Here is a 5,937-nt window from a genome sequence, read left to right as displayed (position 1 = left end):
TTCTGGAGCCTTGGTACAAAGCCAAAGAGAGGCCTTTTACCTCCTTATGGGTCGGTGCAGGAACCAGCACTTTAACCCTTGTTCCGCTGGTACCCCTAATGCCAAATTTTTCTCTTACATTTCACCCCTTTTGGCCCTTGGCTATACGCCAAGCTGGCCATATTTCCCGATAACTATCTCCCTGTAGGCAAGTTCCAGATAGGTCCATTCACCAGGGTGGCCATCTCCCAAGCTTCGGGATCTCCTGAGACTTTTCCAGCAGAGTTATATAAGGTAAGTCCTTCCTGTAGGACTGCTTAAATTTTCATCCCTCATGGCCTTAATCATAGTGTGTGCCCTGACGTATCGTTTGGCCTGTTTAATTCGTGCACAGGTTAACCCTACCAGTACCATCAGGACCAGGCCTTGTATTACTACAAGTGCATGTGATATAATTCTTATCCATGGGTGGATCTGAATATTAAGTCCAATGTTCCACAGTTTTGAGTACCAAGGCTGGTTGGCCAGCATCGTGTTAGTGTCTCTTTGTAGGTTTGTCTATTTCTTCTATCAGCTGGATATTGCACCAATCATTCCTCACTTAATTCGGGTATCTGTTTTTCTTCCGGTTCCCATACTGCCTCCTTGAACCGTTCTCAGAGGGTATCCGTGACCATTCCGTGGATGATTTCCGTTGTCTCGGGATGTATGTGGTATCCATTTATGTCTATTTTTCCCATGGCCTGAAACAGAAGTTAGGGTTGGTGATGACACAGGGAGTGACTCCTCCCCTGGTCTTAATCATCGGGTTGGCTGCTCCTGTGCTCACGCACCAATCTCCATTCCCTTGTGGAGCAGCGATTGTTTCGGAATCGTGTTCGAGAGGAGTGATACTCAGCATGCATCCGTTTGTTTGGTGGAATCTGCAATCATCATTCGTCATTCGTGGCGTACCTCGACATAAAATCACTTGATTATTTTTATAGCAATCGGTTATGTCAATGCCTTTCGTACTAATTTTGGCACCCATGCGTGACTATTCCTTCGTACCTCGCACGTGTTATTCATTGTTAAGTATGCTGTTCGGGATCCAATCTGGTATGTCCCCATGCTGGAGTTGCTCCAAGTTATGTTGTACTTCACTTAATATCCAGGCCCCATACCCGGAGCAAACTATCTCAGCTTGTAATCATTTACTTATGTCGTTCCCCATTGCGTGGATCAAATTTATTGTCTTGGCATGCTTCTGTAATGTATGGGCTACCTGTAACAGTTCCCCTTCCGTGCCATCTCCCAACCGTGCTTGTAGGGCTTGGTTATCCATGTCCCTCCCCAGTAAACCCCTCAAGATTTGTGTTACGTTGTTAACCCGGTCGTCTATTGCATACAGGTCTATGGTGTTCATCATCGTAACCCCTGCCGCATAACCCGTGCTTAATGTTTCCAGTATTCTCCTTTTTGTTCGACCTTGTCCTGTTCCCTTTCTGACATTAAATCTCAGGGTAGTGGATTCCGGACCTTCGAGGATCCGTTGTGTCAGGTTCTGGTATAGACTTATAGTTTCATTCCCACAGAAGTTAGGAAGAATGAGTAGTCGCTGACACACCCCAAATGTTATCCTTTCTTTAGATTCTTTTATTACTAGCCCCCCTTTGGCTCCAGTCTTTATGGACGGGCTTATCTTTCCTCCACACTCCATCCGCCACCCCCCCTTTTTAGGTTGTATTCCTTCTTGTTTGCGCTGCGCACGATCAATACCGGCTTTTTCATGTTATTACCGTGTCACACTTCGGGACATACACCTTATATTCCAGAGACCTCCCTTGGTCTTCATAGTCCACCTCCCTTTGTGCTCCATTCTGTTCCCACCCTTCTGTTTCTCTTGTGGGGTGGATTTGGCTGCTTGTTTGCAGCTTCGTCTGCCCAGGCATGAGCTTCTCGAACTGAAATTCCATCCAGTTGGATTTCTGCGCCCTTCCCCTTTTGGTCCTATGAACTTGCTCCTGTCCTCGGAATCTACTGGCGCCCATGGCATCGGCAGCCTGCTGCATTACAACCTTACTTAATACACTATACATAGCCATGTGTTAAAATAAGTTCTGTCCTTGCTCCAGTCCTTGGCTGCTGAGATGCATATTTCGACAGTTAAATTAAACAAAGCTAGTTCATGTAGTTGTGTCTTTCTTGCGTGTGCTACATCTCTCGTAGTCCATCTGTATTATCCAGTGCTTGCGTGGGCCTTAAGGTTCCCAGTATCCTGAGTCTCCAGAGTCGAGGTAGCTGCTGCGGTCTCATCTCGGTGAGTGTTTTATCTGCAAATTTTAAACAGATAGCCTGGTCGTCACCAGGTGTTAGGTTCTGGTTTACTCATATTTTATCCATGCATGTCGAGGTCACTCTGTGAAATCGGATGTAAGGGTTAGGTTGGGTTTGTGGACTACACTTACCCACCATGGGGTACATTGGCTCTATTGCCATTGGTGATGGTGCTATGGCTGCGCACTGCACTATCCGCCTGGTCCCGTTTAAAAAAAAATCTCTTCCAGCTTATTTATCTTAGTTTTTAACTCTTGAATTTGTTTTGTTTGAGTATCTTTCTTTTATTTGTATCAGGCGAGTATTATTACATAGTCTAGTTCTGTTTTATTTTTATTCCGACTATCACACCATTTCCTCTATCTGTCAGATGAGTCTTTTTTATTCAGAAATCCAAATTAATAATGTCCAATATAAAACAGCTGTCAATGGAAAGGGTTAACTCCCTTACAGGTTTGTAAGAAGGCCTGATGTCATTACGTGACTTTGCGTAATCATCTGAAATTTTTTCCAAGTCTTTGTACCTTCAAAACTTGCTTAGAAATTAGGAATCCGTTAAAACAGCAGAAATCATTAGTAAAACCGTCATAATAAAAGTCTTCTCATCAGGAAAGACAGCATTTTAGATTAAACTCCAATTTTTTCTTAACTTCTAATTCGAGTAATTGCCAAAGAATTTTTTTTTAATTGATTTAAAACGAGACCACATATTTTTAATAGCTATTTTGTTTACTGAAATCCAATTTTAAAATTCAGTTAAGATTTTTTAATTCCCAGTTTTTTTCTTTCTGTGCTGAGTTCGCATAGCTTAGATCTTTTCTCCTTGTTATTTTCAAAACCCTCCTGCTTGTTTAGACTGTTCGGGACTTTTCTTGATAAACAATGTCCATTTTGGAAATCTTTCAAACTGGAGTGAAACTTTCTCGTAACTTAAAATCATTATCAATGGAGAGTGTCTTTTACCTCTTCAAATTCTTTTTTTTCCAATTAAACCAATATCTTTTTCACAGCCGATATCAACTAATATTTAGTAAGTTATGTCTTTTTCCATTGCGAACACCCCTTTTTCAGCACCTATTTAGTATGTTATGTCCTTTTTTTTCAGATCTCCTTTCTTCAAATTAGGTTTTGTATTTTACACGGAGGGCTCGTGTCTCCATAAATTTGTTAATTTAAAATCATCAGATAATTGAAGACACTTTTTCTTTCAAATTCGTTCAATTTGTTTTCTTTCAAAGTTGCGTCTTTATCTTTTTTTTTCATAACTAGAATGGAGTCTAGCATGTAGGCTTTGAGGGCTGCTTTTCGTTATCTCAAATGTTCCAGTTTCAAGGCCGTTACAATGTCCTTTTTTTCTAAACTGCTAAAGCTTGCCGTTTTAATATTTTTTTTTCAAAAGTCCCTTTTACACCTTCGCAGATAGCTCGCCACTCGCCCAGGAGTTTGACCTGATCTTTGAAGGTATTTCTAGATTGTTTCCAAACCTTTAAGTTTTATTCCTCCTTTTTTTTTTAAGAGATCAGATTTAATTTATTATTTTTTTTAGTTTGAATCCATCTCAGTATTTTGCTGTGCCTTCTCTTAATATCTCAAAATCCCAATTCAAATTTTGTAATGCCGTGTTTTCTGTCGACAAGTAAGTGAGCATGTCAAATAAATTCTATTTTTTTTTAAAACCACCGGGACCATGTATTTTTTATCTTTTGCTCAACAAACCTATCTGTGCATTTCCTAGCTCCGTAACTTAACATCCGAATAAATCCACACCTGCGTTTCTAACTTAAAATGTCTTAAAACTTCCGACATACAGGACAACACTACAAAGGGTTAAAAAAACTTTCACCCTGTCTGAAAAAGTGGATGGAACTAAAACAAACAGACAACTCCCCCATTTTTCCAAACAGGTTTTCAGACACAGGAAAAATTCATTCCACAGTCAAAAAATCACACAAGGACTCTCACTCAACGACAGACATTCACAAAAGTCTCTTTTTATTCAACAAAGCTTATTAATTCTTTGGCCGGCTCTATTTTTTTTTGGATCCATATGTCACTTAAGATAGTCACTATCAGCTTTTTTATGGCATTTCGTAGTTACGCAAGTTACAATTAATGATTGGTTTTATTCGTCTTTTTAATAGCCATGTTACCCATCTCCTTCGGGGCTATGAGGGTCTTGGGCACTCCCTTTAATTTGTGTTAGGTATGCAGGACATTATTTATATCTATATGTCTTCCCTTCGTGCCGTACACTTGTACTGCCACGCTTTGGGTCAATATGTCTCGTCCCTGCACCATGCGCCCGTACGGCTTCAGGTCAATAGACCTTCCTCTATATCTTCCCTTACGTCGTACCCTCGCACTGCCGTGCTACCTCCACGCGCACGTTTTAGGATGCACCTTTTGACCCCTTTCCACCCCTAGATCATCCCTGTCCTCTGTCTCCGTCCCTCCTGGACCTGTTACAAATGGTTCTTTGTACAGATGTCCTTCCCTTGCGGTTTGCAATGCCACAGCTCTAACTTGAAGGTGGTAAATTAAAACATACCCCAACAGCTGGGTCATTGTTCCGTTCGCGAAGTCCATACGCTGCTCACAGCGCCAAATGTAAGGGAAAACGGGAAGGCTTCTCCTCCCACGAGCGGGCCCCCTGATATAGAGGGTCGACGCTCGCCCCAACCCGTGTAATAGCCCCCGGAGTTAGCAGACAGAGATGAATGGCAAGGTATAAATGATCTTTTATTACGAACGTCCGGGAACACCTCTCATCACAGCTGCCTGTGAGTGGAGATGCTCTCCGAACAGCACAATCATACAACTTTTATATATTTCAAAAACCCCTCCGTTCCCTGGTAAGACCTCCCTAGATCTCTAATTGGACTACCTTATAAGTGCTACTTTTCTAATTGGACTACCTTATCAGTGCTACATTGGATTGACAGGCCAAGACCCTTGTGACCACCTTAGGCCGTGAATAGAATGACTTCATTAGGTCAGAATTTGTTGATTCTCCTTGATGCCCGTGAGTCTGCCTCGAGCCTCTTCGCAAGGTCTTATCGATGTCTGTTTAGGTTCTCACTTCGTATCCTGTCGGAATATTATTGAATTAATAACTTCTGGAGCCTTGGTACAAGGCCGAAGAGAGGCCTTTTACCTCCTTATGGGTCGGTGCAGGAACCAGCACTTTAACCCTTGTCCCACTGGTACCCCGAATGCCAAATTGTTCTCTTACAAAGGGTTTGCAGCTCGTCTGCACATTCGTTGGAGGTGTCCCATTGTTCCGCAGCCACCGCACGCATAGTGCTTAAAGCGGCATTGATGGGGCCGATGATCACCTCCGCAGCGCCAACAGGGTGTTAACTGCCTCATATTAACAGATGATGGCGGACTCTGGGTCAATTGAGGTCGGGCTACAGCAGCCGGCGTTTACATACTGCCGCGTACATTTCTGCTCAAACTGTACTGACCAAAACGTCTTTTTTCTGCGAAATCTGCTTGGTGTTGTCGCTGGTGGACATAAATGCAGGGCTATTGTTATGGCTTTACTCAGATTCGGAGTTTCTACAGTCAACTGTTTGCGAAGGATTGTCTCATGTCTGATGCCCAGTACAAAAAAGTCTCTGAGCATTTGTTCTAGGAATC

The sequence above is a fragment of the Pristiophorus japonicus genome, chromosome 10, assembly GCF_044704955.1.
Source record: "Pristiophorus japonicus isolate sPriJap1 chromosome 10, sPriJap1.hap1, whole genome shotgun sequence".
Classification (NCBI taxonomy): domain Eukaryota; kingdom Metazoa; phylum Chordata; class Chondrichthyes; family Pristiophoridae; genus Pristiophorus; species Pristiophorus japonicus.
This window is presented reverse-complemented; position numbering follows the sequence as displayed.